Genomic DNA, 25,013 nt, shown 5'->3' with positions numbered 1-25,013 from the left:
TGCGTTAAGGTTAGGGTTAGGGTTAGGGTTAGGTATAGGGTTAGGTTTAGGGTTAGGTTTGCTTTAGGTTTAGGGTTAGGATTAGGTTTAGGGTATGATTAGGGTTAAGGTTAGATTTTACGGTAAAGGTTAGTTTTAGGGTTAGGTTTAGTGTTAGATTTAGGGTTTGGGTTAGGTTAAGGTTAGGGTTAGGGTTAGGGTTAGATTTGCGTTAGGGTTAGGGTTAGGATTAGGCTTAGGGTTAAGGTTAGGGATAGGGTTAGGTTTGTGTTAGGGTTAGTGTTAGGGTTAGGTTTAGGGTTAGGTTTGCGTTAGTTTTAGGGTTAGGGTAAGGTTTAGGGTTAGGGTTAGGTTTAGAGTTAGGCTTAGGTTAGGGTTAGTGTTAGGGTTAGGGTTAGTGTTAGGTTAGGGTTAGGTTTAGGGTTAGGGTTAGTTTTTAGGTTACGGTTAGGTGTGGATTAGCGTTATGGTTAGGGTTAGGGTTAGGGTTTAGGGTTAAGAATAGGTTTAGGGTTAGGGTTAGGGTTAGGGTTTGGGTTAGGGTTAGGTTTAGGTTTGCGTTAGGGTTAGGGTTAGTGTTATCGTTAGGGTTAGGGTTAGGTTTGCGTTAGGGTTAGGGTTAGGGTTAGGTTTAGGGTTAGGGTTAGGGTTAGGGTTAGGTTTGCGTTAGGGTTAGGGTTAGGGTTATGGTTAGGGTTATGTTTGCGTTAGGGTTACGGTTAGGGTTAGGTTTAGGTTTAGGTTTAGCGTTAGGGTTAGGGTTAGGTTTACGTTTGCGTTATGGTTAGGGTTACGGTTAGGGTTAGGGTTAGGGATAGGGCTAGGGTTTAGTGTTAAGGTTAGGGTTAGGGTTAGAGTTAACATTAGCCTTAGGGTTTTATGGTTAACGTTAAGTTTAGGGTTAGGTTTGCGTTAAGGTTAGGGTTAGGGTTAGGGTTATGTATAGGGTTAGGTTTAGGGTTAGGTTTGCTTTAGGTTTAGGGTTAGGATTAGGTTTAGGGTAGGGTTAGGGTTAAGGTTAGATTTTACGGTAAAGGTTAGTTTTAGGGTTAGGTTTAGTGTTAGAGTTAGGGTTTGGGTTAGGTTAAGGTTAGGGTTAGGGTTAGGGTTAGGTTTGCGTTAGGGTTAGGCTTAGGATTAGGCTTAGGGATAAGGTTAGGGATAGGGTTAGGTTTGTGTTAGGGTTAGTGTTAGGGTTAGGTTTAGGGTTAGGTTTGCGTTAGGGTTATGCTTAGGGTTAGGGTTAGGGTTAGGGTTAGTGTTAAGTATGCATTAGAGTTAGGGTTCGGGTTAGGGTTAGGGTTATGTTTCCGTTAGTGTTAGGGTTAGGGTTAGGGTTAGGTTTAGGGTTAGGTTTGCGTTAGGGTTAGGGTTAGGGTTAGGTATAGGGTTAGGGTTAGGGTTAGGTTTGCGTTAGGGATAGGGTTAGGTTTTGGATTAGGGTTAGGGTTAGGTTTGCGTTAGGTTAAGGGTTAGGGTATGTTTTAGGGTTAGGGTTAGGGTTAGGGTTAGTTTATGGTCAATGTTAGGGTTAGGTTTAGGGTTAGGTTTAGGGTTAGGGTTGGTGTTAGGGTTAGGTTTGAGTTAGGGATAGGGTTTGGGTTACGTTTAGGGTTAGGGTAAAGATTAGGGTTAGGTTTGCGTTAGGGTTAGGGTTAAGGTTAGATTTAGGGTTAGGTTTGCGTTAGGGTTAGGGTTATGTTTAGGGTTAGGATTAGGGTTAGGATTTAGGGTTAGGTTTGCATTAAGTTTAGGGTTAGGGTTAGGGTTAGAGTTGGGGTTAGGGTTAGGGTTAGGTTTCCGTCAGGGTTAGGGTTAGGGTTAGGGTTAAGTTTTCGTTAGGGTTAGGGTTAAGGGTAGGTTTAAGGTTACGGTTAGGGTTAGGGTTACGGTTAGGTTTGCGTTAGGGTTAGGGTTAGGGTTAGGGTTAGGGTTAGGGTTAGGTTTGCATTAGGTTTAGGTTTAGGGTTATGGTTAGGGTTAGGTTTGCGTTATGGTTATGGTTTGGGTTAGGTTTAGATTTAGGGTTAGTGTTAGGGTTAGGTTTGTGTTAGGGTTAAGATTAGGGTTAGGGTTAGTGTTAGGGTTAGGTTTGCGTTAGGTTTAAGGTTATGGTTTGGGTTAGGGTTAGGTTTGCGTTAGGGTTAGGGTTATGGTTAGGGTTAGGGTTAGGTTTTCGTTAGGGTTAGGGTTAAGGTTATGTTTAAGGTTAGGGTTAGGGTTAGGGTTATGGTTAGGTTTGCGTTAGGGTTATGGTTAGGGTTTAGGGTTAGGGTTAGAGTTAGAGTTAGGGTTAGGGATAGGTTTGCGTTAGGGTTAGGGTTAGGTTTAGGGTTAGGTTTAGGGTTCGGTTAGGGTTAGGGTTAAGGTTAGGGTTTGGTTTTTGTTAGGGTTAGGGTTACGGTTAGGTTTAGGGTTAGGGTTAGGGGTAGGGTTAGTGTTAGGTTTAGGGTTATGGTTAGGTTTGCGTTAGGGTTAGGTTTAGGGTTAGGGTTAGGGTTTGGTTTGCGTTAGGGTTAGGTTTAGGGTTAGGTTTAGGTTTAGGGTTAGGTTTGCGTTAGGGTTAGGGTTAGGGTTAGGGTTAGGTTTAGGTTTAGGGTTAGGGTTTAGGGTTAATTTTGCGTTTGGTTTAGGGTTAGGGTTAGGGTTACGGTTAGGGTTAGGTTTGCGTTAGGGTTCGGGTTCGGGTTAGGGTTAGGGTTAGTTTTGCGTTAAGGTTAAGGTTTGGGTTAGGTTTAGGGTTAGAGTTAGGGTTAGGGTTAGATTTGCGTTAGGGTTAGGGTTAGTGTTATGGTTAGGGTTAGGTTTGCGTTAGGGTTAGGGTTAGGATTAGGTTTAGGTTAGGGTTAGGGTTAGGGTCAGAGTTTAGGTTTAAGGTTAGCTTAAGGGTTAGGTTTAGTATTAGGGTTAGGGTTTGGGTTAGGTTTAGGGTTAGGTTTAGGGTTAGGGTTAGGTTTGCGTTTCGGTTTGGGTTAGGGTTAGGGTTAGGTTAGGGTTAGGGTTAGGTTTGCGTTAGGGTTAGGGTTAGGGTTAGGGTGAGTTTTGCGTTAAGGTTAAGGTTTGGGTTAGGTTTAGGTTTAGAGTTAGGGTTAGTGTTAGATTTGCGTTAGGGTTAGGGTCATAGTTAGGGTTAGGTTTAGGTTTCCGTTAGGATTAGGGTTACGGTTAGGGTTACGTTTAGGGTTAGGTTTGCGTTAGGGTTAGGGTTAGGGTTAGGTTTGCGTTAGGGTTAGGGTTAGGGTTAGGTATAGGGTTAGGGTTAGGGTTAGGTTTGCGTTAGAGATAGGGTTAGGGTTAGGTTTGTGTCATGGTTAGGGTTAGGGTTAGGGTTAGGTTTAGGGTTAGGTTTGCGTTAGGTTTAGGGTTAGGGTTTGGATTAGGGTTAGGGTTAGGTTTGCGTTAGGTTTATGGTTAGGGATTGTTTTAGGGTTAGGGTTAGGGTAAGATTTTGGCTTAGGTTAGGGTTAGGGTTTTGGTTAGTGTTAGGTTAGGGTTAGGGTTAGTTGTTAGGATTAGGTTTAGTTTTAGGGTTAGGTTAGGGTAGCGTTAGGGTTAGGAGTAGGATTAGGTTTAGGGTTAGGGTTAGTTGTAGGTTTGCGTTAGTGTTAGGGTTAGGGTTAGGGCTAAGTTTCCGTTAATGTTAGGGTTAGGGTTAGGGTTAGGTTTGCGTTAGGGTGTGGGTTAGGGTTAGGTTTAGGGTTAGGGTTAGGTTTGTATTAGGGTTAGGGTTAGGGTTAGGGTTTAGTGTTAGGCTAAGTGTTTGGATTAGGGTTAGGGTTAGAGTTAGGGTTAGGGTTAGGGTTAGGTTGGGGTCAATGTTAGGGTTAGGTTTAGGGTTAGGTTTAGGGTTAGGGTTAGACTTAGGATTAGGGTTAGGTTAGGGTTTGGGTTAGGGTTAGAGTTAATGTTTAGGGTTAGGGTAATGGTTAGTTTTAGGGTTAGGGTTATGGGTAGGGGTATGTTTAGGGTTAGGTTTAGGGTTAGGTTTTGGGTTAGGGTTAAGGGTAGGGGTAGTCTGCGTTAGGGTTAGGGTTAAAGTTATTTTTAATGTTAGGGTTAGGTTTAGGTTTAGGGTTACGGTTAGGTTTGCGTTAGGGTTTGGCTTCGGGTTAGGGTTAGGTTTAGTGTTAGGGTTAGTGTTAGGGTTGGGTTTGCGTTAGGGTTAGGGTTTGGGTTACGTTTAGGGTTAGGGTTAGGATTAGGGTTAGGTTTGCGTTAGGGTCAGGGTTAGGGTTAGGGTTAGAGTTAGAGTTAGGGTTAGGATTAGGGTTAGGGTTCGGGTTAGGGATAGGGTTAGGGTTAGGTTTGCGTTAAGGTTAGGGTTAGGGTTATGGTTATGGTTATGTTTAGTGTTATTGTTAGGGTTAGGTTTGCGTTAGGGTTATGGTTAGGGTTAGGGTTAGGATTAGCGTTAGGGTTAGGGTTTAGGGTTAGGGTTAGGGTTAGGATTAGGATTAGATTTAGAGGTAGGTTTAGGGTTAAGTTTAGGGTTAGGGTTAGGATTAGGGTTAGGGTTTATGGTTAGACTTAGGATTAGGGTTACGTTAGGTTTAGGATTAGGGTTACAGTTAATGTTTAGAGTTAGGGTTATGGTTAGTGTTAGGGTTAGGGTTATGGGTAGGGGTAGGTTTAGGGTTAGGTTTAGGGTTAGGGTTAGGTTTAGGGTTAGACGTAGTGGTAGGTTTAGGGTTAGCGTTAGGGTTATGGTTAGGTTAGGGTTAGAGTTAGGTTTCATGTTAGGTTTAGGGTTAGGCTAGAGTTAGGTTAGCGTTAGGGTTAGGGTTATGGTTAGGTTTAGGGTTAGGTTTGCGTTAGATTTAGGGTTAGGGATAGAGTTATGTTTCGTTAGGGTTAGGGTAAGGGTTAGGGATCGGGATAGGTTTGCGTTAGGTTTAGGGTTAAGGTTAGTTTTAAAGTTAGGTTTAGGTTTGCGTTAGGGTTAGGATTAGGGTTAGGTTTAGGGTTAGGGTTAGTGTTAGGATTGCGATAGTGTTAGGGTTAGGGTTGGGGCTAGGTTTCCGTTATGGTTAGGGTTAGGGTTAGGGTTAGGTTTGCGTTAGGGTTAGGGTTAGGGTTATGGTTAGGTTTGCATTAGGGTTAGGGTTATGGTTAGGGTTTAGTGTTAGGCTTAGGGTTAGGATTAGGCTTAGGGTTAGAGTTAAGGTTACGGTTAGGATTAGGTTAGGGTCAATGTTAGGGTTAGGTTTACGGTTAGGTTTAGGGTTAGGTTTAGGGTTAGGTTTGCGTTAGGGTTAGGGTAAGTGTTACGGTTAGGGTTAGGTTTGCGTTAGAGTTAGGGTTAGGATTAGGTTTAGGTTAGGGTTAGGGTTAGGGTTAGGTTTAGGGTTACGTTTGCGTTAGGGTTAGGGTTAGGGTTAGGTTTGCGTTAGGGTTAGGGTTAGGGTTAGGTATAGGGTTAGGGTTAGGGTTAGGTTTGCGTTAGGGATAGGGTTAGGGTTAGGGTTAGGGTTAGGTTTGCGTCATGGTTAGGTTTATGGTTAGGGTTAGGTTTAGGGTAGGTTTGCTTTAGGTTTAGGGTTAGGGTTTGGATTAGGGTTAGGGTTAGGTTTGCGTTAGGTTTAGCGTTAGGGATTGTTTTAGGGTTAGGGTTAGGGTAAGATTTAGGCTTAGGTTAGGGTTAGGGTTAGGGTTAGTGTTAGGTTAGGGTTAGGATTAGGGGTTAGGAATAGGTTTAGTTTTAGGGTTAGGTTAGGTAGCGTTAGGGTTAGGTTTTAGGGTTAGGGTTAGGGTTAGGGTTAGTGTTAGGGTTAGGTTTAGGTTTGTGTTAGGGTTAGGATTAGGGTTAGGTTTAGGGTTAGGTTTAATTGTAGGTTTGCGTTAGTGTTAGGGTTAGGGTTAGGACTAAGTTTCCGTTAAGGTTAGGGTTATGGTTAGGGGTAGGTTTGCGTTAGGTTTAGGATTAGGGTTAGGTTTAGGGTTAGGTTAGGTTTGCGTTAGGGTTAGGGTTATGGTTATGGTTAGGTTTGCATTAGGGTTAGGGTTAGGGTTAGGATTTAGTGTTAGGCTAAGTGTTAGGATAAGGGTTAGGGTTAGAATTAGGGTTACGGTTAGGGTTAGGTTAGGGTCAATGTTAGGGTTAGGTTTAGGTTTAGGTTTAGACTTAGGATTAGGGTTAGGTTAGGGTTAGGGTTAGGGTTAGGGTTAGAGTTAATGTTAAGGATTAGAGTAATGGTTAGTGTTCGGGTTAGGGTTATGGGTAGAGGTATGTTTAGGGTTAGGTTTAGGGTTAGGGTTTTGGTTACGGTTAGGGGTAGGGGTAGTCTGCGTTAGGGTTAGGGTTAAGTTAGTTTTAATGTTAGGGCTAGGTTTAGGTTTAGGGTTACGGTTAGGTTTGCGTTAGGGTTTGGCTTCGGGTTAGTGTTAGGTTAAGGTTAGGGTTAGTGTTAGGGTTAGGTTTGCGTTAGGGTTAGGGTTTGGGTTACGTTTAGGGTTAGGGTTAGGATTAGGGTTAGGTTTGCGTTAGGGTTAGGGTTAGGGTTAGGGTTAGGGTTAGGGTTACGGTTAGGTTTACGTTAGGGTTAGGTTTAGGGTTATGGTTAGGGTTAGGTTTGCGTTATGGTTATGGTTTGGGTTAGGTTTAGGTTTAGGGTTAGGGTTAGCTTTAGGTTTGTGTTAGGGTTAAGGTTATGGTTTGGGTTAGTGTTAGGTTTGCGTTAGGGTTAGGGTTAGGGTTAGGGTTAGGGTTACGGTTAGTTTTGCGTTATGGTTAGTGTCAGGGTTAGGGTTATGGTTAGGGTTAGGGTTTAGGGTTGGGGTTAGGGTTAGGGTTAGGGTTAGGGTTAGGGTTAGGTTTGCGTTAGGGTTAGGGTTACGGTTAGGGTTAGGGTTAGGTTTTCGTTAGTGTTAGGGTTAGGGTTAGGTTTAGGGTTAGGTTTGCGTTAGTGTAGGGTTAGGTTTAGGGTTAGGTTTAGGATTTAGGGTTAGATTTGCGTTAGGTTTATGGTTACGGTTAGGGTTAGGGTAGGTTTAGGGTTAGGGTTAGGGTTAGACTTAGGATTAGGGTTAGGTTAGGGTTAGGGTTAGGGTTAGAGTTAATGTTTAGGGTTAGGGTAATGGTTAGTGTTATGGTTAGGGTTATGGGTAGAGGTATGTTTAGGGTTAGGTTTAGGGTTAGGGTTTGGGTTAGGGTTAGGGGTACGGGAAGTCTGCGTTAGGGTTAGGTTTTAGGTTAGTTTTATTGTTAGGGTTAGGTTTAGGTTTAGGTTTAGGGTTACGGTTAGGTTTGCGTTAGGGTTGCCTTCGTGTTAGGGTTAGGTTTAGGGTTAGGGTTAGTGTTAGGGTTAGGTTTGCGTTAGGGTTAGGGTTTGGGTTACGTTTAGGGTTAGGGTTAGGATTAGGGTTAGGTTTGCTTTAGGGTTAGGGTTAGGGTTAGGGTTAGGGTTAGGGTTAGGGTTAGGGTTAGGGTTAGGGTTAGGTTTAGGGTTAGGTTTGCGTTAGGGTTAGGGTTATGGTTAGGGTTAGGATTAGGGTTAGGATTTAGGGTTAGGTTTGCATTAGGTTAGGGTTAGGGTTAGGGTTAAGTTTTCGTTAGGGTTTGGGTTAAGGGTAGGTTTAAGTTTACGGTTATGGTTAGGGTTACGGTTAGGTTTGCCTTAGGGTTAGGGTTAGGGTTAGGGTTAGGTTTGCGTTAGGGTTATGTTTAGGGTTATGGTTATGGTTAGGTTTGAGTTATGGTTATGGTTTGGGTTAGGTTTAGGTTTAGGGTTTGGGTTAGGGTTAGGTTTGTGTTAGGGTTAAGGTTATGGTTTGGGTTAGGGTTAGGTTTGCGTTAGGGTTATGGTTAGGGTTAGGGTTAGGGTTATGTTTGCTTTAGGGTTAGGGTTAGAGTTAGGGTTAGGTTTAGGGTTAGGGTTAGGTTTGCGTTAGGGTTCGGGTTAGGGTTAGGTTTAGGGTTAGGGTTAGGGTTAGGGTTGGCTTTGCGTTAGGGTTAGGGTTAGGGTTAGGTTTGCGTTAGGGTTAGGGTTAGGGTTAGGGTTATGTTTAGGGTTAGGTTTATGGTTAGGGTTAGGGTTAGGTTTGCGTTATGTTTAGGGTTACGGTTAGGGTTAGGGTTAGGGATAGGGATATGGTTTAGGGTTAGGGTTAGGGTTAGGGTTAAGTTTAGCGATAGGGTTTTATAGTTATCGTTAAGTTTAGGGTTAGGTTTGCATTAAGGTTAGGGTTAGGGTTAGGGTTATGTTTAGGCTTAGGGGTAGGGTTAGGGTTAGGGTTAGTTTTGCGTTAGGTTTAGGGTTAGGGTTAGGGTTAGGGTTAGGGTTAGGGTTAGGGTTAGGGTTAGGTTTGCGTTAGGGTTAGGGTTAGGGTTAAGTTTAGGGTTAGGGTTAGGGTAAGAGTTAGGCTTAAGTTAGGGTTAGGTTTAGGTTAGTGTTAGGTTAGGGTTAGGGTTAGGTTTAGGGTTAGGTGTCAGTGTAAGAGTTAGGCTTAGGTTAGGGTCAGGGTTAGGTTTAGTGTTAGGTTAGGGTAGAGTTAGGGTTAGGGTATAGGTTTAGGATTAGGTTAGGGTAGGGTTAGTGTTAGGGTATAGGGTTATGGTTAGGTTTAGGGTTATGTTTAGGGTTAGGTTTGCGTTAGGGTTAGGGTTATGTTTAAGGTTAGGATTAGGGTTAGGATTTAGGGTTAGGTTTGCATTAGGTTTAGGGTTAGGGTTAGGGGTTAGGGTTAGGGTTAGGTTTGCGTTAGGGTTAGGGTTAGGGTTAGGGTTAAGTTTTCGTTAGGGTTAGGGTTAAGGGTAGGTTTAAGGTTACGGTTAGGGTTAAGGTTGCGGTTAGGTTTGCGTTAGGGTTAGGGTTAGGGTTAGGGTTAAGGTTAGGTTTGCGTTCGGTTTAGGTTTAGGGTTATGGTTAGGGTTAGTTTTGCGTTATGGTTATGGTTTGAGTTAGGTTTGTGTTAGGGTTAAGATTATGGTTAGGGTTAGTGTTAGGGTTAGGTTTGCATTAGGTTTAGCGTTAGGGTTAGGGTTAGGTTTAGGTTTAGGTTTGCGTTAGGGTTAGGTTTAGGGTTAGGGTTAGGTTTGCGTTAGATTTAAGGTTATGGTTTGGGTTAGGGTTAGGTTTGCGTTAGGGTTAGGGTCATGGTTATGGTTAGGGTTAGGTTTTCGTTAGGGTTAGGGTTAAGGTTAGGTTTAAGGTTAGGGTTAGGGTTAGGGTTATGGTTAGGTTTGCGTTAGGGTTAGTGTTAGGGTTTAGGGTTAGGGTTAGAGTTAGAGTTAGGGTTAGGGATAAGTTTGCGTAAGGGTTAGGGTTAGGTTTAGGGTTAGGTTTAGGGTTGGGTTAGGGTTAGGGTTAAGGTTAGGGTTTGGTTTTTGTTAGGGTTAGGGTTACGGTTAGGTTTAGTGTTAGGGTTTGGGCTAGGTTTAGTGTTAGGTTTAGGGTTATGGTTAGGTTTGTGTTAGGGTTAGGTTTAGGGTTAGGGTTAGGGTTAGGTTTGCGTTAGGGTTAGAGTTAGGTTTAGGGTTAGTTTTAGGGTTAGGTTTGCGTTAGGGTTAGGGTTAGGTTTAGGGTTAGGTTTAGGATTTAGGGTTAGATTCGCGTTAGGTTTATGGTTAAGGTTAGGGTTAGGGTAGGTGTGCGTTAGGCATAGGGTTAGGGTTAGGGTTAGGGTTAGGTTTTCGTTAGGGTTAGGGATAGGGTTAGGTTTACGGTTATGTTTGCGTTAGGGTTAGGGTTAGGTTTAGGGTTAGGTTTAGGATTTAGGGTTAGATTTGCGTAAGGTTTATGGTTAGGGTTAGGATTAGGGTTAGGTGTGCGTTAGGGTTAGGTTTAGAGTTAGAGTTAGGGTTAGGTTTAGGTTTGCGTTAGGGTACGGTTAAGGTTAGTTTTAAGTTTTGGGTTAGCTTTAGGGTTAGGGTTAGGTTTAGGGTTAGGGTTAGGGTTAGGTGTGCGTTAGGGTTAGGGTTAGAGTTAGAGTTAGGGTTAGGGTTAAGTTTGCGTTAGGGTACGGTTAAGGTTAGTTTTAAGTTTTGGGTTAGCTTTAGGGTTAGGGTTAGGGTTAGGGTTAGGTTTAGGTTTGCATTAGGGTTAGGGTTAGGGTTAGGGTTAGGGTTAGGTATGCATTAGGGTTAGGGTTAGTGTTAGGGTTAGGGTTAGGGTTAGGGTTAGGTTTAGGGTTAGGGTTAGTGTTAGGTATGCATTAGAGTTAAGGTTTGGGTTAGGGTTAGGGTTATGTTTCCGTTAGTGTTAAGGTTAGGGTTAGGGTTAGGTTTAGGGTTAGGTTTGCGTTAGGGTTAGTGTTAGGGTTAGGTATAGGATTAGGGATAGGGTTAGGTTTGCGTTAGGGATAGGGTTAGGTTTTGGATTAGGGTTAGGGTTAGGTTTGCGTTAGGTTAAGGGTTAGGGTTTGTTTTAGGGTTAGGGTTAGGGTAAGAGTTAGGCTTAGGGTAGGGTTAGTGTTAGGGTTAGTATTAGGGTTAGGTTTAGGTTTGCGTTAGGGTTAGGATTAGGGTTAGGGTTTAGGATTAGGTTTAGTTTTAGGGTTAGGTTAGGGTAGCGTTAGGGTTAGGTTTTAGGGTTAGGGTTAGCGTTAGGGTTAGTGTTAGGGTTAGGGATAGGGCTAGTGTTTAGGGTTAGGGTTATGCTTATGGTTAAGGTTAGCGTTAGGGTTTTATGGTTAACGTTAAGATTAGGTTTAGGTTTGCCTTAAGGTTAGGGTAGGGTTAGGGTTATGTTTAGGTTTAGGGTTAGCGTTAGGTTTAGGGTTAGGTGTGCGTTAGGCTTATGGTTAGGGTTAGGGTTAGGGTTAGGGTTAGGGTTAGTTTTGCGTTAATGTTAGAGTTAGGGTTAGGTTTAGGGTTAGGGTTAGGGTAAGAGTTAGGCTTAGGTTAGGGTTAGGTTAGGGTTAGTGATCGGTTAGGGTTAGGGTTAGGGTTAGGGTTTACGATTAGGGTTATGGTTAGGGTTAGGTTTGCATTATGGTTAGGGTTAGGGTTAGGGTTAGGGTTAGGGTTAGGTTTGCGTTAGGGTTAGGGTTAGGGTTAGTGTTAGAATTTAGGGTTAGGTTTGCGTTAGGTTTAGGGTTAGGGTTAGGGTTAAGTTTAGGTTAGGGTTAGGGTTAGGGTTAGGGTTAGGTTTAGGGTTAGGATTAGGTTTGCGTTAGGGTTTGGGTTATGGTTAGGGTTAGGGTTAAGTTTAGGTGTAGGGTTAGGTTTGCATTAGGGTTAGGGTTAGGGTTATGGTTAGGTTTAGGGTTAGGTTTGCGTTAGGGTTAGGGTTAGGGTTAGGTTTAGGGTTAGGGTTAGGATTTAGGGTTAGGTTTGCGTTAGGTTTAGGGTTAGGGTTAGGGTTTGGGTTAGGTTTGCGTCAGGGTTAGGGTTAGAGATAGGGTTAGGGTTAGGTTTTCGTTCGGGTTAGGGTTAAGGTTATTTTTAAGGTTATGTTTAGATTTAGGGTTACGGTGAGTTTTGCGTTATGGTTAGTGTTAGGGTTAGGGTTATGGTTAGGGTTAGGGTTTAGGGTTATGGTTAGAGTTAGAGTTAGGGTTAGCGTTAGGTTTGCGTTAGGGTACGGTTAAGGTTAGTTTTAAGTTTTGGGTTAGCTTTAGGGTTAGTGTTAGGTTTAGGGATAGGGTTAGGGTTAGGGTTATGTTTGCGTTAGGGTTAGGGTTAGGGTTAGGTTTTCGTTAGGGTTAGGGTTAGGGTTAAGTTTAGGTTTAGGGTTAGGGTTAGGGTTAGGTGTGCGTTAGGGATAGGGTTAGGGTTAGGTTTAGGGTTAGGTTTAGGATTTAGGGTTAGATTTGCGTTAGGTTTATGGTTAGGGTTAGGGTTAGGGTTGGGTGTGCGTTAGGGATAGGGTTAGGGTTAGGGTTAGGGTTAGGTTTTCGTTAGGGTTAAGGATAGGGTTAGGTTTAGGGTTATGTTTGCGTTAGGGGTAGGTTTAGGTTTAGGGTTAGGTTTAGGATTTAGGGTTAGATTTGCGTTAGGTTTATGGTTAGGGTTAGGATTATGGTTAGGTGTGCGTTAGGGTTAGGTTTAGAGTTAGAGTTAGGGTTAGGGTTAGGTTTGCGTTAGGGTACGGTTAAGGTTAGTTTTAAGTTTTGGGTTAGCTTTAGGGTTAGGGTTAGGTTTAGGGTTAGGGTTAGGGTTAGGGTTAGGGTTAATTTTGGTTTGCCTTAGGGTTAGGGTTAGGGTTAGGGTTAGGTGTATGGTTAGGTTTGCGTTAGGGTTAGGGTTAGATTTAGGGTTAGGTTTAGGATTTAGGGTTAGATTTGCGTTAGGTTTAGGGTTAGGGTTAGGGTTAGGGTTAGGTGTGCGTTAGGGTTAGGGTTAGGGTTAGGGTTAGGTTTTCTTTAGGGTTAGGGTTAGCGTTAGGGTTAGGGATAGGGTTAGGGTTAGGTTTGCGTTAGGGTAGGGTTAGGGTTAGGGTTAGGGTTAGCGTTAGGTTTGCGTTAGGGTTAGGGTTAGGTTTAGGTTTAGGGTTAGGGTTAGTGTTAGTGTTTAGGGTTAGGGTTAGGGTTAGGATTAGGGTTAGGGTTAGAGGTAGGTTTAGGGTTAGGGTTAGGGTTAGGGTTAGGATTAGGGTTAGGGTTAGGGTTTGGGGTTAGAGTTAGACTTACGATTAGGGTTACGTTAGGGTTAGGATTAGGGTTAGAGTTAATGTTTATGGTTAGGGTTATGGTTAGTGTTAGGGTTAGCGTTATGGGTAGGGGTAGGTTTAGGGTTAGGTTTAGGGTTAGGTTTAGGTTTATGGTTAGAGGTAGTGGTAGGTTTAGGGTTAGCTTTAGGGTTATGGTTAGGTTAGGGTTAGAGTTAGGTTTCATGTTAGGATTAGGGTTAGGCTAGGGTTAGGTTAGCGTTAGGGTTAGGGTTATGGTTAGTGTTAGGTTTAGCTTACCATTACTGTTATGTTTAGGGTTAGATTTAGGGTTAGGATTTAGGGTTAGGTTTGCGTTAGTTTTAGGGTTAGGGATAGAGTTATGTTTCCGTTAGGTTTAGGGTAAGGGTTAGGGTTAGGGATAGGTTTGCGTTAGGTTTAGGGTTAAGGTTAGTTTTAAGGTTAGGGTTAGGTTTAGGTTTAGGGTTAGGGTTAGGTTTGCGTTACGGTTTCGGTTAGGGTTAGGGTTAGGGTTAGGGTTAGGGTTAGGTTTGCGTTAGGGTTAGGGTTAGGGTTAGGTTTAGAGTTAGGGTTAGGTTTGCATTAGGGTTAGGGTTAGGGTTATGGTTAGGTTTGCATTAGGGTTAGGGTTAGGGTTAGGGTTTAGTGTTAGGCTAAGTGTTAGGATTAGGGTTAGGGTTAGAGTTAGGGTTAGGGTTAGGGTTAGGTTAGGGTCAATGTTAGGGTTAGGTTTAGGGTTAGGTTTAGGGTTAGGGTTAGACTTAGGATTAGGGTTAGGTTAGGGTTAGGTTTAGGGTTAGAGTTAATATTTAGGGTTAGGGTAATGGTTAGTGTTATGTTTAGGGTTATGGGTAGGGGTATGTTTAGGTTTAGGGTTAGGGTTAGGGTTAGAGTTAGGGGTAGGGGTAGTCTGCGTTAGGGTTAGGGTTAAGGTTAGTTTTAATGTTAGGTTTAGGTTTAGGTTTAGGGTTACGTTTAGGTTTGCGTTAGGGTTTGGGTTCGGGTTAGGGTTAGGTTTAGAGTTAGGGTTAGTGTTAGGGTTAGTTTTGCGTTAGGGATAGGGTTTGGGTTACGTTTAGGGTTAAGGTTAGGATTAGGGTTAGGTTTGCGCTAGGGTTAGGGTTAGGGTTAGGTTTAGGGTTAGGTTTGCGTTAGGGTTAGGGTTATGTTTAAGGTTAGGATTAGGGTTAGGATTTAGGGTTAGGTTTGCATTAGGTTTAGGGTTAGGGTTAGGGTTAGTGTTAGGGTTAGGGTGAGGTTTGCGTTAGGGTTAGGGTTAGGGTTAGGGTTAAGTTTTCGTTAGGGTTAGGGTTAAGGGTAGGTTTAAGGTTACGGTTAGGGTTAAGGTTGCGGTTAGGTTTGCGTTAGGGTTAGGGTTAGGGTTAGGGTTAAGGTTAGGTTTGCGTTAGGTTTAGGTTTAGGGTTATGGTTAGGGTTAGGTTTGCGTTATGGTTATGGTTTGAGTTAGGTTTGTGTTAGGGTTAAGATTATGGTTAGGGTTAGTGTTAGGGTTAGGTTTGCATTAGGTTTAGCGTTAGGGTTAGGGTTAGGTTTAGGTGTAGGTTTGCGTTAGGGTTAGGTTTAGGGTTAGGGTTAGGTTTGCGTTAGATTTAAGGTTATGGTTTGGGTTAGGGTTAGGTTTGCGTTAGGGTTAGGGTCATGGTTATGGTTAGGGTTAGGTTTTCGTTAGGGTTAGGGTTAAGGTTAGGTTTAAGGTTAGGGTTAGGGTTAGGGTTATGGTTAGGATTGCGTTAGGGTTAGTGTTAGGGTTTAGGGTTAGGGTTAGAGTTAGAGTTAGGGTTAGGGATAAGTTTGCGTAAGGGTTAGGGTTAGGTTTAGGGTTAGGTTTAGGGTTGGGTTAGGGTTAGGGTTAAGGTTAGGGTTTGGTTTTTGTTAGGGTTAGGGTTACGGTTAGGTTTAGTGTTAGGGTTTGGGCTAGGTTTAGTGTTAGGTTTAGGGTTATGGTTAGGTTTGTGTTAGGGTTAGGTTTAGGGTTAGGGTTAGGGTTAGGTTTGCGTTAGGGTTAGAGTTAGGTTTAGGGTTAGTTTTAGGGTTAGGTTTGCGTTAGGGTTAGGGTTAGGTTTAGGGTTAGGTTTAGGATTTAGGGTTAGATTCGCGTTAGGTTTATGGTTAAGGTTAGGGTTAGGGTAGGTGTGCGTTAGGCATAGGGTTAGGGTTAGGGTTAGGGTTAGGTTTTCGTTAGGGTTAGGGATAGGGTTAGGTTTACGGTTATGTTTGCGTTAGGGTTAGGGTTAGGTTTAGGGTTAGGTTTAGGATTTAGGGTTAGATTTGCGTAAGGTTTATGGTTAGGGTTAGGATTAGGGTTAGGTGTGCGTTAGGGTTAGGTTTAGAGTTAGAGTTAGGGTTAGGTTTAGGTTTGCGTTAGGGTACGGTTAAGGTTAGTTTTAAGTTTTGGGTTAGCTTTAGGGTTAGGGTTAGGTTTAGGGTTAGGGTTAGGGTTAGGTGTGCGTTAGGGTTAGGGTTAGAGTTAGAGTTAGGGTTAGGGTTAAGTTTGCGTTAGGGTACGGTTAAGGTTAGTTTTAAGTTTTGGGTTAGCTTTAGGGTTAGGGTTAGGGTTAGGGTTAGGTTTAGGTTTGCATTAGGGTTAGGGTTAGGGTTAGGGTTAGGTGTATGGTTAGGTTTGCGTTAGGGTTAGGGTTAGGTTTAGGGTTAGGGTTAGGGTTAGGGTTAGGGTTAGGTTTAGGTTTGCGTTAGGGTTAGGGTTAGGGTTAGGGTTAGGGTTAGGGTTAGGTTTGCGTTAGGGTTAGGGTTCGGGTTAGGTTTAGGGTTAGGGTTAGGGTTAGGGTTAGGTTTGCGTTAGGGTTAGGGTTAGGGTTAGGGTTAGGGTTAGGTTTGCGTTAGGGTTAGGGTTCGGGTTAGGTTTAGGGTTAGGGTTAGGGTTAGGGTTAGGTTTGCGTTAGGGTTAGGGTTAGGGTTAGGGTTAGGGTTAGGGTTAGGGTTAGGGTTAGGGTTAGGTTTCCGTTAGGGTTAGGGTTAGGGTTAGGGTTAGGTTTAGGGTTAGGCTTAGGTTGGGGTTAGTTTTAGGGTTAGGGTTAGGGTTAGGGTTAGGGTTAGGGTTAGGGTTAGGGTTAGGTTTAGGGTTAGGTTTGCGTTAGGGTTATGGTTAGGGTTAGGGTTAGGTATGCATTAGGGTTAGGGTTAGTGTTAGGGTTAGGGTTAGGGTTAGGGTTAGGGTTAGGGTTAGTGTTAGGTATGCATTAGAGTTAAGGTTCGGGTTAGGGTTAGGGTTATGTTTCCGTTAGTGTTAAGGTTAGGGTTAGGGTTAGGTTTAGGGTTAGGTTTGCGTTAGGGTTAGTGTTAGGGTTAGGTATAGGATTAGGGTTAGGGTTAGGTTTGCGTTAGGGATAGGGTTAGGTTTTGGATTAGGGTTAGGGTTAGGTTTGCGTTAGGTTAAGGGTTAGGGTTTGTTTTAGGGTTAGGGTTAGGGTAAGAGTTAGGCTTAGGGTAGGGTTAGTGTTAGGGTTAGTATTAGGGTTAGGTTTAGGTTTGCGTTAGGGTTAGGATTAGGGTTAGGGTTTAGGATTAGGTTTAGTTTTAGGGTTAGGTTAGGGTAGCGTTAGGGTTAGGTTTTAGGGTTAGGGTTAGCGTTAGGGTTAGTGTTAGGGTTAGGGATAGGGCTAGTGTTTAGGGTTAGGGTTATGCTTATGGTTAAGGTTAGCGTTAGGGTTTTATGGTTAACGTTAAGATTAGGTTTAGGTTTGCCTTAAGGTTAGGGTAGGGTTAGGGTTATGTTTAGGTTTAGGGTTAGCGTTAGGTTTAGGGTTAGGTGTGCGTTAGGCTTATGGTTAGGGTTAGGGTTAGGGTTAGGGTTAGGGTTAGTTTTGCGTTAATGTTAGAGTTAGGGTTAGGTTTAGGGTTAGGGTTAGGGTAAGAGTTAGGCTTAGGTTAGGGTTAGGTTAGGGTTAGTGATCGGTTAGGGTTAGGGTTAGGGTTAGGGTTTACGATTAGGGTTATGGTTAGGGTTAGGTTTGCATTATGGTTAGGGTTAGGGTTAGGGTTAGGGTTAGGGTTAGGTTTGCGTTAGGGTTAGGGTTAGGGTTAGTGTTAGAATTTAGGGTTAGGTTTGCGTTAGGTTTAGGGTTAGGGTTAGGGTTAAGTTTAGGTTAGGGTTAGGGTTAGGGTTAGGGTTAGGTTTAGGGTTAGGATTAGGTTTGCGTTAGGGTTTGGGTTATGGTTAGGGTTAGGGTTAAGTTTAGGTGTAGGGTTAGGTTTGCATTAGGGTTAGGGTTAGGGTTATGGTTAGGTTTAGGGTTAGGTTTGCGTTAGGGTTAGGGTTAGGGTTAGGTTTAGGGTTAGGGTTAGGATTTAGGGTTAGGTTTGCGTTAGGTTTAGGGTTAGGGTTAGGGTTTGGGTTAGGTTTGCGTCAGGGTTAGGGTTAGAGATAGGGTTAGGGTTAGGTTTTCGTTCGGGTTAGGGTTAAGGTTATTTTTAAGGTTATGTTTAGATTTAGGGTTACGGTGAGTTTTGCGTTATGGTTAGTGTTAGGGTTAGGGTTATGGTTAGGGTTAGGGTTTAGGGTTATGGTTAGAGTTAGAGTTAGGGTTAGCGTTAGGTTTGCGTTAGGGTACGGTTAAGGTTAGTTTTAAGTTTTGGGTTAGCTTTAGGGTTAGTGTTAGGTTTAGGGATAGGGTTAGGGTTAGGGTTATGTTTGCGTTAGGGTTAGGGTTAGGGTTAGGTTTTCGTTAGGGTTAGGGTTAGGGTTAAGTTTAGGTTTAGGGTTAGGGTTAGGGTTAGGTGTGCGTTAGGGATAGGGTTAGGGTTAGGTTTAGGGTTAGGTTTAGGATTTAGGGTTAGATTTGCGTTAGGTTTATGGTTAGGGTTAGGGTTAGGGTTGGGTGTGCGTTAGGGATAGGGTTAGGGTTAGGGTTAGGGTTAGGTTTTCGTTAGGGTTAAGGATAGGGTTAGGTTTAGGGTTATGTTTGCGTTAGGGGTAGGTTTAGGTTTAGGGTTAGGTTTAGGATTTAGGGTTAGATTTGCGTTAGGTTTATGGTTAGGGTTAGGATTAGGGTTAGGTGTGCGTTAGGGTTAGGTTTAGAGTTAGAGTTAGGGTTAGGGTTAGGTTTGCGTTAGGGTACGGTTAAGGTTAGTTTTAAGTTTTGGGTTAGCTTTAGGGTTAGGGTTAGGTTTAGGGTTAGGGTTAGGGTTAGGGTTAGGGTTAATTTTGGTTTGCCTTAGGGTTAGGGTTAGGGTTAGGGTTAGGTGTATGGTTAGGTTTGCGTTAGGGTTAGGGTTAGATTTAGGGTTAGGTTTAGGATTTAGGGTTAGATTTGCGTTAGGTTTAGGGTTAGGGTTAGGGTTAGGGTTAGGTGTGCGTTAGGGTTAGGGTTAGGGTTAGGGTTAGGTTTTCTTTAGGGTTAGGGTTAGCGTTAGGGTTAGGGATAGGGTTAGGGTTAGGTTTGCGTTAGGGTAGGGTTAGGGTTAGGGTTAGGGTTAGCGTTAGGTTTGCGTTAGGGTTAGGGTTAGGTTTAGGTTTAGGGTTAGGGTTAGTGTTAGTGTTTAGGGTTAGGGTTAGGGTTAGGATTAGGGTTAGGGTTAGAGGTAGGTTTAGGGTTAGGGTTAGGGTTAGGGTTAGGATTAGGGTTAGGGTTAGGGTTTGGGGTTAGAGTTAGACTTACGATTAGGGTTACGTTAGGGTTAGGATTAGGGTTAGAGTTAATGTTTATGGTTAGGGTTATGGTTAGTGTTAGGGTTAGCGTTATGGGTAGGGGTAGGTTTAGGGTTAGGTTTAGGGTTAGGTTTAGGTTTATGGTTAGAGGTAGTGGTAGGTTTAGGGTTAGCTTTAGGGTTATGGTTAGGTTAGGGTTAGAGTTAGGTTTCATGTTAGGATTAGGGTTAGGCTAGGGTTAGGTTAGCGTTAGGGTTAGGGTTATGGTTAGTGTTAGGTTTAGCTTACCATTACTGTTATGTTTAGGGTTAGATTTAGGGTTAGGATTTAGGGTTAGGTTTGCGTTAGTTTTAGGGTTAGGGATAGAGTTATGTTTCCGTTAGGTTTAGGGTAAGGGTTAGGGTTAGGGATAGGTTTGCGTTAGGTTTAGGGTTAAGGTTAGTTTTAAGGTTAGGGTTAGGTTTAGGTTTAGGGTTAGGGTTAGGTTTGCGTTACGGTTTCGGTTAGGGTTAGGGTTAGGGTTAGGGTTAGGGTTAGGTTTGCGTTAGGGTTAGGGTTAGGGTTAGGTTTAGAGTTAGGGTTAGGTTTGCATTAGGGTTAGGGTTAGGGTTATGGTTAGGTTTGCATTAGGGTTAGGGTTAGGGTTAGGGTTTAGTGTTAGGCTAAGTGTTAGGATTAGGGTTAGGGTTAGAGTTAGGGTTAGGGTTAGGGTTAGGTTAGGGTCAATGTTAGGGTTAGGTTTAGGGTTAGGTTTAGGGTTAGGGTTAGACTTAGGATTAGGGTTAGGTTAGGGTTAGGTTTAGGGTTAGAGTTAATATTTAGGGTTAGGGTAATGGTTAGTGTTATGTTTAGGGTTATGGGTAGGGGTATGTTTAGGTTTAGGGTTAGGGTTAGGGTTAGAGTTAGGGGTAGGGGTAGTCTGCGTTAGGGTTAGGGTTAAGGTTAGTTTTAATGTTAGGTTTAGGTTTAGGTTTAGGGTTACGTTTAGGTTTGCGTTAGGGTTTGGGTTCGGGTTAGGGTTAGGTTTAGAGTTAGGGTTAGTGTTAGGGTTAGTTTTGCGTTAGGGATAGGGTTTGGGTTACGTTTAGGGTTAAGGTTAGGATTAGGGTTAGGTTTGCGCTAGGGTTAGGGTTAGGGTTAGGTTTAGGGTTAGGTTTGCGTTAGGGTTAGGGTTATGTTTAAGGTTAGGATTAGGGTTAGGATTTAGGGTTAGGTTTGCATTAGGTTTAGGGTTAGGGTTAGGGTTAGTGTTAGGGTTAGGGTGAGGTTTGCGTTAGGGTTAGGGTTAGGGTTAGGGTTAAGTTTTCGTTAGGGTTAGGGTTAAGGGTAGGTTTAAGGTTACGGTTAGGGTTAAGGTTGCGGTTAGGTTTGCGTTAGGGTTAGGGTTAGGGTTAGGGTTAAGGTTAGGTTTGCGTTAGGTTTAGGTTTAGGGTTATGGTTAGGGTTAGGTTTGCGTTATGGTTATGGTTTGAGTTAGGTTTGTGTTAGGGTTAAGATTATGGTTAGGGTTAGTGTTAGGGTTAGGTTTGCATTAGGTTTAGCGTTAGGGTTAGGGTTAGGTTTAGGTGTAGGTTTGCGTTAGGGTTAGGTTTAGGGTTAGGGTTAGGTTTGCGTTAGATTTAAGGTTATGGTTTGGGTTAGGGTTAGGTTTGCGTTAGGGTTAGGGTCATGGTTATGGTTAGGGTTAGGTTTTCGTTAGGGTTAGGGTTAAGGTTAGGTTTAAGGTTAGGGTTAGGGTTAGGGTTATGGTTAGGATTGCGTTAGGGTTAGTGTTAGGGTTTAGGGTTAGGGTTAGAGTTAGAGTTAGGGTTAGGGATAAGTTTGCGTAAGGGTTAGGGTTAGGTTTAGGGTTAGGTTTAGGGTTGGGTTAGGGTTAGGGTTAAGGTTAGGGTTTGGTTTTTGTTAGGGTTAGGGTTACGGTTAGGTTTAGTGTTAGGGTTTGGGCTAGGTTTAGTGTTAGGTTTAGGGTTATGGTTAGGTTTGTGTTAGGGTTAGGTTTAGGGTTAGGGTTAGGGTTAGGTTTGCGTTAGGGTTAGAGTTAGGTTTAGGGTTAGTTTTAGGGTTAGGTTTGCGTTAGGGTTAGGGTTAGGTTTAGGGTTAGGTTTAGGATTTAGGGTTAGATTCGCGTTAGGTTTATGGTTAAGGTTAGGGTTAGGGTAGGTGTGCGTTAGGCATAGGGTTAGGGTTAGGGTTAGGGTTAGGTTTTCGTTAGGGTTAGGGATAGGGTTAGGTTTACGGTTATGTTTGCGTTAGGGTTAGGGTTAGGTTTAGGGTTAGGTTTAGGATTTAGGGTTAGATTTGCGTAAGGTTTATGGTTAGGGTTAGGATTAGGGTTAGGTGTGCGTTAGGGTTAGGTTTAGAGTTAGAGTTAGGGTTAGGTTTAGGTTTGCGTTAGGGTACGGTTAAGGTTAGTTTTAAGTTTTGGGTTAGCTTTAGGGTTAGGGTTAGGTTTAGGGTTAGGGTTAGGGTTAGGTGTGCGTTAGGGTTAGGGTTAGAGTTAGAGTTAGGGTTAGGGTTAAGTTTGCGTTAGGGTACGGTTAAGGTTAGTTTTAAGTTTTGGGTTAGCTTTAGGGTTAGGGATAGGGTTAGGGTTAGGTTTAGGTTTGCATTAGGGTTAGGGTTAGGGTTAGGGTTAGGTGTATGGTTAGGTTTGCGTTAGGGTTAGGGTTAGGTTTAGGGTTAGGGTTAGGGTTAGGGTTAGGGTTAGGTTTAGGTTTGCGTTAGGGTTAGGGTTAGGGTTAGGGTTAGGGTTAGGGTTAGGTTTGCGTTAGGGTTAGGGTTCGGGTTAGGTTTAGGGTTAGGGTTAGGGTTAGGGTTAGGTTTGCGTTAGGGTTAGGGTTAGGGTTAGGGTTAGGGTTAGGTTTGCGTTAGGGTTAGGGTTCGGGTTAGGTTTAGGGTTAGGGTTAGGGTTAGGGTTAGGTTTGCGTTAGGGTTAGGGTTAGGGTTAGGGTTAGGGTTAGGGTTAGGGTTAGGGTTAGGGTTAGGTTTCCGTTAGGGTTAGGGTTAGGGTTAGGGTTAGGTTTAGGGTTAGGCTTAGGTTGGGGTTAGTTTTAGGGTTAGGGTTAGGGTTAGGGTTAGGGTTAGGGTTAGGGTTAGGGTTAGGTTTAGGGTTAGGTTTGCGTTAGGGTTATGGTTAGGGTTAGGGTTAGGTATGCATTAGGGTTAGGGTTAGTGTTAGGGTTAGGGTTAGGGTTAGGGTTAGGGTTAGGGTTAGTGTTAGGTATGCATTAGAGTTAAGGTTCGGGTTAGGGTTAGGGTTATGTTTCCGTTAGTGTTAAGGTTAGGGTTAGGGTTAGGTTTAGGGTTAGGTTTGCGTTAGGGTTAGTGTTAGGGTTAGGTATAGGATTAGGGTTAGGGTTAGGTTTGCGTTAGGGATAGGGTTAGGTTTTGGATTAGGGTTAGGGTTAGGTTTGCGTTAGGTTAAGGGTTAGGGTTTGTTTTAGGGTTAGGGTTAGGGTAAGAGTTAGGCTTAGGGTAGGGTTAGTGTTAGGGTTAGTATTAGGGTTAGGTTTAGGTTTGCGTTAGGGTTAGGATTAGGGTTAGGGTTTAGGATTAGGTTTAGTTTTAGGGTTAGGTTAGGGTAGCGTTAGGGTTAGGTTTTAGGGTTAGGGTTAGCGTTAGGGTTAGTGTTAGGGTTAGGGATAGGGCTAGTGTTTAGGGTTAGGGTTATGCTTATGGTTAAGGTTAGCGTTAGGGTTTTATGGTTAACGTTAAGATTAGGTTTAGGTTTGCCTTAAGGTTAGGGTAGGGTTAGGGTTATGTTTAGGTTTAGGGTTAGCGTTAGGTTTAGGGTTAGGTGTGCGTTAGGCTTATGGTTAGGGTTAGGGTTAGGGTTAGGGTTAGGGTTAGTTTTGCGTTAATGTTAGAGTTAGGGTTAGGTTTAGGGTTAGGGTTAGGGTAAGAGTTAGGCTTAGGTTAGGGTTAGGTTAGGGTTAGTGATCGGTTAGGGTTAGGGTTAGGGTTAGGGTTTACGATTAGGGTTATGGTTAGGGTTAGGTTTGCATTATGGTTAGGGTTAGGGTTAGGGTTAGGGTTAGGGTTAGGTTTGCGTTAGGGTTAGGGTTAGGGTTAGTGTTAGAATTTAGGGTTAGGTTTGCGTTAGGATTAGGGTTAGGGTTAGGGTTAAGTTTAGGTTAGGGTTAGGGTTAGGGTTAGGATTAGGGTTAGGATTAGGTTTGCGTTAGGGTTTGGGTTATGGTTAGGGTTAGGGTTAGGGTTAGGTGTAGGGTTAGGTTTGCATTAGGGTTAGGGTTAGGGTTATGGTTAGGTTTAGGGTTAGGTTTGCGTTAGGGTTAGGGTTAGGGTTAGGTTTAGTGTTAGGGTTAGGATTTAGGGTTAGGTTTGCGTTAGGTTTAGGGTTAGGGTTAGGGTTTGGGTTACGTTTGCGTCAGGGTTAGGGTTAGAGATAGGGTTAGGGTTAGGTTTTCGTTCGGGTTAGGGTTAAGGTTATTTTTAAGGTTAGGTTTAGATTTAGGGTTACGGTGAGTTTTGCGTTATGGTTAGTGTTAGGGTTAGGGTTATGGTTAGGGTTAGGGTTTAGGGTTATGGTTAGAGTTAGAGTTAGGGTTAGCGTTAGGTTTGCGTTAGGGTACGGTTAAGGTTAGTTTTAAGTTTTGGGTTAGCTTTAGGGTTAGTGTTAGGTTTAGGGATAGGGTTAGGGTTAGGGTTATGTTTGCGTTAGGGTTAGGGTTAGGGTTAGGGTTAGGTTTTCGTTAGGGTTAGGGTTAGGGTTAAGTTTAGGTTTAGGGTTAGGGTTAGGGTTAGGTGTGCGTTAGGGATAGGGTTAGGGTTAGGTTTAGGGTTAGGTTTAGGATTTAGGGTTAGATTTGCGTTAGGTTTATGGTTAGGGTTAGGGTTAGGGTTGGGTGTGCGTTAGGGATAGGGTTAGGGTTAGGGTTAGGGTTAGGTTTTCGTTAGGGTTAGGGATAGGGTTAGGTTTAGGGTTATGTTTGCGTTAGGGTTAGGGTTAGGTTTAGGGTTAGGTTTAGGATTTAGGGTTAGATTTGCGTTAGGTTTATGGTTAGGGTTAGGATTAGGGTTAGGTGTGCGTTAGGGTTAGGTTTAGAGTTAGAGTTAGGGTTAGGGTTAGGTTTGCGTTAGGGTACGGTTAAGGTTAGTTTTAAGTTTTGGGTTAGCTTTAGGGTTAGGGTTAGGTTTAGGGTTAGGGTTAGGGTTAGGGTTAGGGTTAATTTTGGTTTGCCTTAGGGTTAGGGTTAGGGTTAGGGTTAGGTGTATGGTTAGGTTTGCGTTAGGGTTAGGGTTAGATTTAGGGTTAGGTTTAGGATTTAGGGTTAGATTTGCGTTAGATTTAGGGTTAGGGTTAGGGTTAGGGTTAGGTGTGCGTTAGGGTTAGGGTTAGGGTTAGGGTTAGGGTTAGGTTTTCTTTAGGGTTAGGGTTAGCGTTAGGGTTAGGGATAGGGTTAGGGTTAGGTTTGCGTTAGGGTAGGGTTAGGGTTAGGGTTAGGGTTAGCGTTAGGTTTGCGTTAGGGTTAGGGTTAGGTTCAGGTTTAGGGTTAGGGTTAGGGTTAGTGTTTAGGGTTAGGGTTAGGGTTAGGATTAGGGTTAGGGTTAGAGGTAGGTTTAGGGTTAGGGTTAGGGTTAGGGTTAGGATTAGGGTTAGGGTTTGGGGTTAGAGTTAGACTTAGGATTAGGGTTACGTTAGGGTTAGGATTAGGGTTAGAGTTAATGTTTATGGTTAGGGTTATGGTTAGTGTTAGGGTTAGCGTTATGGGTAGGGGTAGGTTTAGGGTTAGGTTTAGGGTTAGGTTTAGGTTTATGGTTAGAGGTAGTGGTAGGTTTAGGGTTAGCTTTAGGGTTATGGTTAGGTTAGGGTTAGAGTTAGGTTTCATGTTAGGATTAGGTTTAGGCTAGGGTTAGGTTAGCGTTAGGGTTAGGGTTATGGTTAGTGTTAGGTTTAGCTTACCATTACTGTTAGGTTTAGGGTTAGAGTTAGGGTTAGGATTTAGGGTTAGGTTTGCGTTAGTTTTAGGGTTAGGGATAGAGTTATGTTTCCGTTAGGTTTAGGGTAAGGGTTAGGGTTAGGGATAGGTTTGCGTTAGGTTTAGGGTTAAGGTTTGTTTTAAGGTTAGGGTTAGGTTTAGGTTTAGGGTTAGGGTTAGGTTTGGGTTACGGTTTCGGTTAGGGTTAGGGTTAGGGTTAGGGTTAGGGTTAGGGTTAGGTTTGCGTTAGGGTTAGGGTTAGGGTTAGGTTTAGAGTTAGGGTTAGGTTTGCATTAGGGTTAGGGTTAGGGTTATGGTTAGGTTTGCATTAGGGTTAGGGTTAGGGTTAGGGTTTAGTGTTAGGCTAAGTGTTAGGATTAGGGTTAGGGTTAGAGTTAGGGTTAGGGTTAGGGTTAGGTTAGGGTCAATGTTAGGGTTAGGTTTAGGGTTAGGTTTAGGGTTAGGTTTAGGGTTAGGGTTAGACTTAGGATTAGGGTTAGGTTAGGGTTAGGGTTAGGGTTAGAGTTAATATTTAGGGTTAGGGTAATGGTTAGTGTTATGTTTAGGGTTATGGGTAGGGGTATGTTTAGGTTTAGGGTTAGGGTTAGGGTTAGAGTTAGGGGTAGGGGTAGTCTGCGTTAGGGTTAGGGTTAAGGTTAGTTTTAATGTTAGGTTTAGGTTTAGGTTTAGGGTTACGTTTAGGTTTGCGTTAGGGTTTGGGTTCGGGTTAGGGTTAGGTTTAGAGTTAGGGTTAGTGTTAGGGTTAGTTTTGCGTTAGGGATAGGGTTTGGGTTACGTTTAGGGTTAAGGTTAGGATTAGGGTTAGGTTTGCGCTAGGGTTAGGGTTAGGGTTAGGTTTAGGGTTAGGTTTGCGTTAGGGTT

Source organism: Rhinolophus sinicus, chromosome 2, assembly GCF_057876585.1.
Source record: "Rhinolophus sinicus isolate RSI-liver-muscle chromosome 2, RSI-T2T, whole genome shotgun sequence".
Lineage (NCBI taxonomy): Eukaryota > Metazoa > Chordata > Mammalia > Chiroptera > Rhinolophidae > Rhinolophus > Rhinolophus sinicus.
Note: the sequence above shows the minus strand (reverse complement) of the source record.